We start from the raw sequence: 11,353 nt of genomic DNA on the forward strand, positions 1-11,353 counted from the left end.
AATTAAATTTTCTTTTTCTTTTTGTATTTATTAAAATAAATAAATGTTCTGTACTTAACATGTCTTATTAGAATACATGATAAAACACCCCCCCTTTAATATCAATAATAACTTTAAATAATAATAAAAAGTAACCCGCGGTTTTCTATTGACTGATTGGTGATTAGCAATAAATTAAGATGAGATTTGAGTAGGAGACAATTAATGTTTTAATCAACGACCACAGCATATCGACGTGGTGGCTTCAGTCATTATATTTATATCTCAACAAACACCAGGGGGACCATCACAATATGTGAACCACAAACACGGTATCATTGGGATTTCATTTTCATTCCTCACTTTTTACTAAACCAATTTTGTGCCAATAAGTTTGAAAAGTAACAACCCCATCCCTACTTTTTACTGTTGTTAGACAAAATTGTTCTCTGTTTCATGCCTCTGCTTTGTCTTATTAACCAAACAGATCTCTGCTATCAGTATCAAAAAAATTGAGAAAGGCTTTTTTTTTTTTTTTTTTTTTTTTTTAAAAGTGAATTTATGGATACTGAATATAAGGTACACAGAGTTGAAAGGGAAAGAAAGAGTAAAGAAAAAACGCAGAAGAAGGACAAGAGTAAAACAAGTGCAGCTTAATGGCTTAATCTGAGAGTAAGAGCAAAGTATTACAGGAGCAGATTGAGTGTTTGTTTCTCTTCTTTGTGAGCAATAATAAGCAACAAAGATTGATAAACAGAGTATGGGGTAGATTTTTGCTGTAGATTTTTTTTTCTTTTGAAAGGAAAGGAAGACCAAGACTTTAGTTGTAGAAATGGACAAAATAGTTTTGAGAGAGAGCAATAATTGAGTATGAAAACAACTACCAATTGAAGAAATAAAAAGTCAGTAAATTCAATTAATCAAGCAAAACTAGGATGACAACCCCACAATAACAACAGCGTGCAGTGTTAGGCATCGTTTTTCCCACGGAGCAATAAAGAATGGGTCTTCTCACTGTCATGTTGCGTGGCCGCCCGCCCACCACCGGCTTCTTATTCAAAGAAGAAGAATCAAACGATATGAAAAATAATTATATATATATATTTCTAGTTTTTAGAAAAACAAATTTAGTTACTGATATTATAATTATTTATCTAACAACACAGAAAGTAGAAAAATCCAATTGGAAACCAAAATTCCTCTTGCCTGATGAAAGTTAAACGAAAGTTAGACAGAAAACAGGGGAATGGAAACAGAGGAGCTTTGTTTTGCTTTTATTTATTCTCTGTTTTGATAGATTGTAAACGTAAAAATCTACCTGTACGAAAAAGGGGGGTCTAATCCCGTGAGGTCAAGGCCACTAGCGATCTGCTGCACCTGCACACGTAGAGAAACACACGCGTGAAGCGAACGGGAAACACCGGGGTGGTGTTTGCCGTAGGCACTCCGACGCTCAAGTCAGCAAGACTGAAAGGGGCTAATTTAGTGAGGGCTAAGGAATAAGGGATTACCGGAAGTCTAGTCGGGGACTGTGACTACGGCGAAATAATGAAACTCTCGAGTGAAGAGTCTCGGGTGTGAGGGTGTAATGTCGATGTCCCTTGTGAGAGGGCTGGCCTCTGTTTATATAGTGGTCGTCTGGTCTCCCAATCTTGGTAGAAGTAGGAGTCCTAGTACGACTCTGATGCAAACCCTAGAAGAATTAGGGTTGTGGTAAGCTGTCTTACCAGTGTCCGTATAGGAAGGTGATTCTGATTAGGAGAGTAACTCCGAGTAGGAAAGTGATCAGGAATAGGAAAGTGACCTTGAATGGGAGATCGATCAGGAGTAGGAAAGTATTCTGAGGGGGTTGTGGGCTCTGGATTTGTCCACGGACCTAGGACATGGGCCAGGTTTGAGAAGCTTGTGCCCACGTGGTTTGGGCCGGCTACACCTCATGTCGAAATAGGACTAATCTGGCTTGGGCCTCTGAAGCACTGGGCCTGGTCTTTCTTCACTAGTGGTCCTGTTTCCCTATTTGGGCCAAGGACGATTTTTGGCCCTAACATAGATAAAAATGGTTGTAGGAAATATATAAAAACTCACTGTTATTGTTTACACTTCTGAATGTTCCTTTAAATTCTTGAATATGATATATATGTTTACATCACTGAAAAAGCATTTTGCAAACACATAATTCTGACAATCACAGAACTTGTTGGTGCTTGATTTTGACACTAACTAATCGCACGTGGGAAATGCTGAGCTGACTCAGAAGACACACGTGTACATGAGGATATTGGATTGAGTAAAGGATGAAGAACAATGTTTAAAGTGGTTCGGATGCTTAAATAAGCGAATCCTACGTCCACTGATATTGTATTAATTATAGGATCAGGTCGCGCTTAGCGAGTTGATTTATAGTTTTGAGGGTACAAGTGAATAAAAGAGAGAGAGAGAGAGAGAGAGAGAGAGAGAGAGAGAGAGAGAGAGAGAGAGAGAGAATGCTTTTCCAGAGAGAAAATTAGCTAATCCCACAAATGGGAGAGGAGCCCTCTATTTATAGTGGGACGAATTAAGGTAATGATTATTGAATCTATGAGTGGGTCAGATTGCCGTGCAAATCCTTCTTTGTGTCCCGTTGCTCACCTGCTCGAGTGATTTCCTCGACTTGTGCAGGGATTGGACACGTGGATCGTTTCCAGCCTTTCGCCAATGGCGCACACCCACTGCACTGGCAGGAACATGCCACTTACGTCAGTACGCGACGTGGTTGCGTCTGAATGGTTGTAGAACCTACCTAAGCTCTGACCGCCAATGCTGACAAGGCTTAGCGTCAGCCTTACTTTTTCAGGCATAACAGAAGTCCCCTAGTTTTTAAGGTTTGAGAATCAAACCTTGAAAACTACACAATTATGCCTTGATTTGATGTGCGTTGAAGGGATGTTGGTCGATCCGACTTGGTTGCAAAGAGGTCGAGAAAACATTTCCATGCAGGCGACTTGAAACGATCTCCATTCTAAAGGTCCGCGACCTGTTCTTAGACCTTATTCAGTGCTGTAACGATGATTCTAGTCTTAATCGAGATTCACGACCTGATTACACAGCAAAATTTTTGTTGAAAGCAAAGGGTCACGTTGCTTCGAAACTGGCACAACGAGGGCAAGGAGTCACGTCGCTTTACGACTAACACACGACAAGGTCAAAGAGTCACGTCGCTTCGCAACTGACATGACAAAGAGTGCTCTATGTAACAACATCTTTAGATGTTATCCGTTGCACTTTTGTGGTTGATATATTAATGAAACACCTTTTGCTCTGACAGACGTGTCAATCATGCGCATTAAATACGAGTCATGCTGAAACGTCATTCCTTATTAGAGCATTAAATGCGGATATGGGTACATTTAATGTGGAGGAGGGAAATGAGCCGTTGCTTGAGTGTTTCAACGGAAAAGAACGACGATTTGGTTTCTCGAAGCATGACAATCACTCTTCGTCACTGATTAGCGACACGTGGTTGCGATCAACGGTGAGATACGTTTTCTGCCGAAACGTCGTTTGACTTCAGGAAAACAAAATGCCACTTCCTTTACTATAAAACCCTAGGCTCACCTTAGGTAATGTCACAATACTCACTTCTCCAAAGAGAGTAAGAAACTTTCATGAGCCTTGGTTTTTCGTCTTTCAGACTGGTGCGTGTTTGACACTCGGAGCAGAAGGATCAATCTTCATACTTCAAGAGGTAAGGATGGTTCCTCTGTCACTTTTTTTTTTTTTTTTCTGTTTTCGATAGTTGCCATGCGGTGATGGCATTTGCCGGTAGTTGATCAGAGATAAAATTTTCTCCTAGGGTTTGAGCCATTGGGGGTGGCTTTAAAAGATTCTTTTAGGGTTTAAGGGAGGAAGCGTTTATTTTTCCCTCCACGTTATCGTACGAGATAATGAACGACAACTAAGTGATTCTTGCATGTCGTTTTTTTTAGACCGCATAAGAATGGACCCTTCAACGACTAGGACAGATGAGGGAACCAGCTCGCCAGCGCAGGATGCTCCAGCGGGTCCCTCTCAGGAGATCCTATCGATAATCACTGCCAAAGAGATCCAGAAGGTCGTAAACCAATACGCTCTCAGCATGGAGGTCTTCCAACATAGGACGTAAACAGCTCGAAATCTGCCAAAAGAAATGGCTACGATCTCCGAGAACATTTTTAAGAGTGGAGCATTGATCCCTTTCTACCATTTCGTTAGGTCGATCCTTGATCATTCGGGATCTCACTGCTACAGCTTACGCCAAACGCATATATGATAGCCATGGCTATGTATATCGCATGCGGCAAAAACGGTTTAGACGAGCTAACTGCGCTAGAGCTCGGTTGCTCGTATATTCTGAAGAAGAGTAAGGACAAAGATTCCTTCTACCTCTCGAAGCAATCTACGATCGAAGCGGGGGAATACATAGTTACCCTAGCAATGTTGGGGCGTACGAGATGAAGTTCTTCTTCTTTCAATATGATAGCATTTGCCAATTTAGGGAGCCGAGTAGATTCTCCTTTCTTTGAGTTCGCGAATTTCCTTTTAATCTTCACTAATAAGTTTTTTGTTTCTTCGCAGTAAACAAGACGACCATGTTATCAGCTCTCGAGGATCCTGACAGAATCATTGCTTTCGGCTTTTTGCTCGAAGAGAGTCGCGACGCTAGACCACTCGTGACAACCGCGAACTTGTGGAAGTACGGTTTCTTCTATCCCGAAGCGACCTTAGAGACCACAATGAGTAAGCATCGTAACCTTAACCTGTTTTTTAATTTTACATGTAGCAAACTGTTTTGCTAACGATGTTCGCATGCAGCGACCATGCCTCCCAAAATGCCCAGATTGCCGCGACCAGGGCAGTTCATCTTCCCTCGAGTGGGCGTAATCGGACCAACTGGAGCAGCTCCCAACGGTCCCCTCGTTGGAAGGACACCAGCGGGTGCTCCGATCCAACCTGCAGGTGCTCCCCAGCGTTCGGCTGTTCACTCAAAGCAAAAGACTATGGCCCAAAAGTCCAAGAAACAAAAACAACTTTGGGCCGAAGAGTCAGAGTCCGAGCCAAAGGGTCTGGGCGTTCAACCCAAAAGGTTGCAGCCTTACCAAGCATTCCGCTAGAGAGGGCCTTCCAGGGGCGCGACCGGTATCTCCATTGCCCCCTGAGGGTCTGCGGACGAGGCAAAGGGAGCCTCTGCTTTGTCTTATTAAAATAAATTACCAATACAAATAATGATAAAATGTCGAATAAATTATTTTTAACTACTAAATTATTACTAAAAACATTAGTATATAATAATATAATAAAAAATAGTAAATTATTTGTTAAAACATGAATAAACTATATATATGAATAAACTTTGCAATATCTGGAGTGGTTAGGTAAATAAAGAAGTCTTACCTACCAAGGAGGCTTAGCCAAATTGAAAGATATTTTCATACTCTTCATTTCATTTGACTGTAGCTTTTGACCTCAGTTAGTTGGCACCAGTGTAATGTTTGTAGTTATTTGTTTGAACAACCAGATTTTTAACTTAATATGTATTGTTTATTTGGGGTAGTACATTACACAGGAAATTTCAGTAGATGCAATAGAACAATTAACACTAATACATGAACTGGTAATTTTTCTTTTTTTGAGACATAAAATTATTGCACACTTTAGCTAACATGAAGCCTGGACTCAGATTTTTAACTTTAATTAAAAATCTTCACGGGCATTGGGTTTGTTGTTTCTAGTGGTCATATCAGTGTAGCACTTGCCACAAAGCTCTCTGTTGCCATGAGTTCCTGGTGGAACACATTTGCACCTGTCACAGCATGTAACACAAGCTGTAACACACAGATTCTTACTGGAATGTAATTTGCACCTCTCTCCACATAATAAGAGGCAATCTGCCCAAAAATGCAACAAAAAAAGTGTATATTGTCAACAAAAGACTAAAAGAAGTTAGGATTTTAAGTCTATTCCTGAGTATTTTTATTGTGTACATATGTTGTTACCTTTCTTTGTCCTTACTAGAGGCAGTGGTGGGCTCACTGTTGGTGGAGTAGTTTTAGGTGGCTGACTGGTGGTGGAGTGGTTTTGGGTGGACTCACTGGGGGGAGGTGGAGTGGTCTTTGGTGGGCTCACTGGCTATGGTGGTGTGGGTGGGTGGGCTCACTGGTGGAGGTGGAGTGGACTTAGGTCGGTTCACTGGTGGAGGTGGTTCGGCCCTGGGTGGGCTCACTGGTGGAGGTGGTGTGGATGTGGGCGGGCTCACTGGTGGTGGCACATGGAGTGTTTGCTTGAGCTCTGTTATGGCCTCCTGGGTTTGGAACACTCTTGAGGGGAAAGGACTTGGGCTGTATGGGTTTGTTTTTTTACACTGCATAAGTTACTTGAGATTGTTGTTATAATGGTGTATCAATGAGTTTACTTGGGAATTCTTATTTTTTTTCTTATAATTTTGGTTCCAAACTCAAAGATGCCGTCATTCACATATTAATTTTTATTTGATGATTTTTGGGTTGAATATGAGATTGAACATTAATTTGATATGTGTAATTGCCATATTAATAAGTTGATACAAGTTGTTGATATGTTTTGATATAAAGATTTTCTGTTACATTTTTGTTTGTGTTTCTTGATTTCACAGTTTAAGTGATTAATTGAATATGGAATGAAGGATACTTAGAGAGGTGTCTCTACGAGGATAGAAGCCTTAACTTAAGAATAAAAATGGGAAACATTTGCTATCTCAATCATAAGGTCTTTTGTATCAGATTATATCTGCTTGAAGAATATTACATATACAACATTTTTATATAATATTATGTGGCAAAATATGATTGGTTGATTTTAAATTAAAATTAAATTTTCACCTAATATTTTTTGCTACATAATGTTATATGAGAAATATTGTATAAAAATGTTATATGTGTAGTATTATTCTACATGTTTTAAGCTTTTACCGAAAACATAGGCTTTCAATCTAAAGTTTGGAATTCCCTCTTCTTTATTCTTTTATTATGTACTCAAAATGGTAATTTAATAAGCATGAGAGAGTGTACCACTTAAGGACGACCTTAATGTTCTTCACACCTCTCCTCTAGCACTCACATCACCAAGTCAAGTCAACAGCCATCTCCTCTTAAATTGAAAATTCTGAAATGCGGAAAATTGTTACCGGCAAAAGTTTTCATGATTCTTAAAAATTGATATGCATAAGCATGTCTTCAACTACTTAGATGTTTCAGGAATCACTAATGTGGAGAAAGTTAGACTTGTTTCTGTAATTGGAAGTTTGGAACTGAAAAACAAAGGGAAGGCATCTGTGAAAGTAGATATTCATTTTTCAAAGTGTTCAGGCCTTGAGGATTTTTCGCTTGCTTGAACAGGGCCATTACATTTCGGCCCGTTTCACTATCCCCTGCTCTCTCTCGCAGCTCCTTTTGGTTAATGTTTGAAATTTGAACTAAAAGGTGTACAATTTCAGGTGATTAATTCTTTGCATGAAAACATTGAGGTATGATTTTTTTCTTATGTTTTTTAATGGATTTAAATGCTTTGTTACTCTAGTCTATGATTGTTAATTTCAAATGTTGCATCTTTTGCATATTACAGGATGAGTTTCAGTCTGTATGCCTTGAAACTCCGGTATATTTGTATTCATTACTTGGGTCCGCGGATAGATTTGGTCAATTCAATTACTAATTAAATTCATTCCTTTTGATTTTATGAATTTAATTGGTTGGGCATTCTGATGCTGAATTAAATATGATTTTGAAGGTGGGAAACACTCTTGATACTGTGGACTAACTTGTGGAAGAACAAGGTCTGGATCCATTGTCTTCAGGTAAGTAGGTCTATCTAATCCCTTGATGGCATGTAAACACTTGTTTTACTGATAAAATTACCAACCCGAGGCAAAAAAATGATACAAATTGGCAACTATTCTGCCTCTAAAGAACTAAAAATAATCTTCTCAAGTAAAATGCTGCCACCTCAATGCTTAAAAGAAATGAGGATCCACTTCTGGCATATTTTAATTTAATGGCCACTCTCAAGAGTCAAGATCAAAATTCTTTCGGATTACATTGGTATCTTTAAACTATCAGAACTTCAAAGAATTCAACCGTCTCTTTCAGCTTTTCCAGCGCTGAAACATTTAAGAGAATAGGTAGCGTCAGAGCATGAAGAAAGATAAACTGATTTTGTCATGGTCCATTAACCAAGCTAAAAGTCTCCATTGACTTGCAAGGTGCGAGCAACCCTTCAAGAGGGTGAATCTCACTACCTTTTGCCCTCGATAAGCTAACAAATAAACATGTAAGTTTGGAAAGGCAACAATAATAATGTGGATTTCCAAATTATTTTGACAGTACAGAACATAATCAACACAAATATGGCAAATGGTCTAGAGAATAAGCATGATAACTGTCAAGTGTTAACTTTTCATAGAAATAATAGGCAAGAAATTACCAGATATATAAATTGGCTGAAGTGACTCAATTGAACTGGACAGGAGAGAGTGATCGGTACACGAGTTATTGTCAGCTTTTTGTAACATCTTGTTGAAACGCTTTAGCTGAAACCTGTAAAAGATTTAACCATAGCAGGATTTGTACATAGCCCATTTAAAAGGCAAATGAAAGCAATTTTATATTGAAATAAGTAATTGGGCTTGACCAACCCAACCAGACAGAATTCCACTCAATATATGACTAAAAAATTTTAAGCGTTCTCAATTCAGCAGTAAACAATCAAAATTGTCAAACCTGTTTTATCATTTTTTATACATTTGACATAACTCCGACAGTTAACAAAGATTCAGATCAGGTCAGAGGATCCTTGAGGTCTGGATTCTATGGAATGAGTCCCAGCTATAGATTAGCCTTGGGTAAAGAACATTTAAGGTAATTCAAAAGATATATTGAAATTAAACAACCCATTTAGTGAACCGACTTTGGTTGGAATGAAGAATTATTTTCTTAGGCTAAGCTTTACAAGAAGTTGATGAGAACCAACCAACTTGATTTCCTGATTCAATCAACCTCAGTCCAGGAACATTCAAAGTAATTAAAAGAAACACCAACATTGTATAGCCAATTTAGTGAGCAGACTTGGTTGTAATGAAGAACTATATTCTTAGGCTAAATTTTACGAGCAGCAGATCAAAATCCAATAACCCAACAATCTTGATTACCCAGATGTAAGAACTACCAAACTTATAAATCCACAGCTAATATACGTGTTTAACATAAACTTAAATACATGGAAAAGGATGTTATTGTTGATCCATGCAGCATGATAACATATATAATTAGAAGCGATAAAGAGTCAAGATGGCAGCATACCTCAACTTTACGCAACAAAGTAAAGCAACACCCCGTCTTGCCTGCTCTTGCAGTCCGGCCAACTCAATGAATATATGTCTTGAAGTATGCAGGCATACCATAATTAATAACATTTCTCACCCCTTCAACACCCATCCCTCAAGTCATTGCATCAGAGAAAACAAGCACTTGTATCTCCCCTTCACGAAATTGTTTCAGAGTCTTGCTAGAATATGAAAAATTTACAATTAGATTACGCTATAATATTATCAAATTATTCATATAACCTCTTTGAATCAGCAATCACAGGCATCAATGTGAAGAAAGGGTCATGCATCATAGAATAACTCTAAACTTTTTCCCTTCCCTTCCATGAACAAAAGGATAATACCTTAGCCATTACATTCAAAAGTCCTCTAAAACAAGAGTCAGCATGAGGTATTAGAACAAGCAAAAGTCATTTTTATAGAATGATTTACATTCTAAGTGGTAGGGTAACATGAGAAGAAATGGAAAGGGAATAGAGAAAGATAAAAGGGTTGAGTTAAGGCTGATAAATTCATCAGCTCAGAAGGAAACAGATTAAAAGAGGTAAGGTATTAATAATTTTAAGTAACTCATTTTATTCATCTTGTGTCCACTTTTGCTGTTCAATTCCTCTCAATTAGTAAAATGAGAACTAAACAATTTGCATTGCTTCGAAAGCTAGTAAAATAAACACATTTTTCATTATGCAAAACAATCCTTGAATATCGCCATGCAGACCAAATGGTGACCTGTTACATGCTAAGTCAGCTGGTGAAGATAATCATTTTACTAGCTGAGGACAATTTATTATTATTGTTATTTTTTATTTTATTATTATTATTATTATTATTTAGCAAATTTCAAAATTTTTATGGATAAGGCACAAGAGGTACTGTAACGCATACTGTTTACAATGTCATTTCAAGCCCACAATCTCTTACTTAAATCATTTTTTTCATAACCAATAAATTATTCCTTGACACATAAAAATACAATAGAATAACAATATTTGACATGTGAAGCACGTGGGTAAAATAATGATAACTTGACAACTAAAAATATGTTGAAGGGGGAATTGCATAGTAGGGACACTTTCTTAGAAACTAAATTAAAAAGGACACAAGTTTCTAAAGCATCAAAAGAGAGGACAATTAAAGGTCAAATTCCGTTTAAATGAAGTGAGAGAACAGTATGACGGTAATTAGATATTTTTCTACAAAATAAAAAGATACTTTGAAAGTTTTAAGAGATCATTTTCTCATTTGATCACCACGTAGACTGGTATTTGAATAAAAGAACCGAAAACATGGCAAGGAAAAAACCCAAAGATTGAGTTGAGTGGTTATGACCTTTGGTTGGATCAAAGGTTCAAATGATCTTAAAACCATTTACAATTTTACTAAGACATTATATCCTATAAGTTTTCTTACTGTGAAGATAAATGTAGCAGTGGTTCCCATTTTTCAAATTCAATATACTTGTAATGAAAACTTTGTGGACAAAAGTAATACAATAAGAAAAGGAAAAAGGAAAACCAAACTGATTTCAGAACTGCATTCAGGACAAAGCAACATGTGCTTGATTTTAGGTCTCAAATACAAAGCAATGCCTAAAACAAGTTACTATTGTTTACCCATTAGTAGACCTGGCAAAACGGGTATGGACCCGCGGGTCGGTCCGTACCCGGGTAAAAAATATAGGGTATGGGTTCAATAAATTAAACCCGTTTTTGTTTGACCCGTACCCGTACCCGGTCCAATAAATTACGGGTCATGCGGGTGAACCCGTGGGCACCCGCGGGCACCCGTATAACCTTCTATCCTGTTTTGACTTTTGATTCTTTTGAACTAATGAGTCATTGAATCCCTAAAACTAAACTAAAAGTAAAAGTCACAGACGCGGCGACGCCTCCCTCTTAGCTCTCACGCCCGACGCCTCCCTCTCACGCCTCCCTCTCACGCCTGACGCCTCCCTCTCACGGAGTCACAGTCATCACGAATCCATCTCATCTCTGATCTCTC

At 38.3% G+C, this 11,353-nt stretch overlaps 1 long non-coding RNA gene across 1 annotated transcript; it reads right to left on the reverse strand.

Annotated features, from left to right (window-relative positions):
• Window positions 1-7,901: 7,901 nt before the first annotated feature.
• Window positions 7,902-9,450, reverse strand: LOC116129122. Its single transcript, XR_004127861.1, has 3 exons — window positions 9,327-9,450; window positions 8,452-8,557; window positions 7,902-8,128 (listed from the first exon to the last, which is right to left on the reverse strand). It is a non-coding gene; the product is annotated as an uncharacterized LOC116129122 (long non-coding RNA).
• Window positions 9,451-11,353: the final 1,903 nt, after the last annotated feature.

Source organism: Pistacia vera, unplaced genomic scaffold, assembly GCF_008641045.1.
Source record: "Pistacia vera cultivar Batoury unplaced genomic scaffold, PisVer_v2 Contig208, whole genome shotgun sequence".
Lineage (NCBI taxonomy): Eukaryota > Viridiplantae > Streptophyta > Magnoliopsida > Sapindales > Anacardiaceae > Pistacia > Pistacia vera.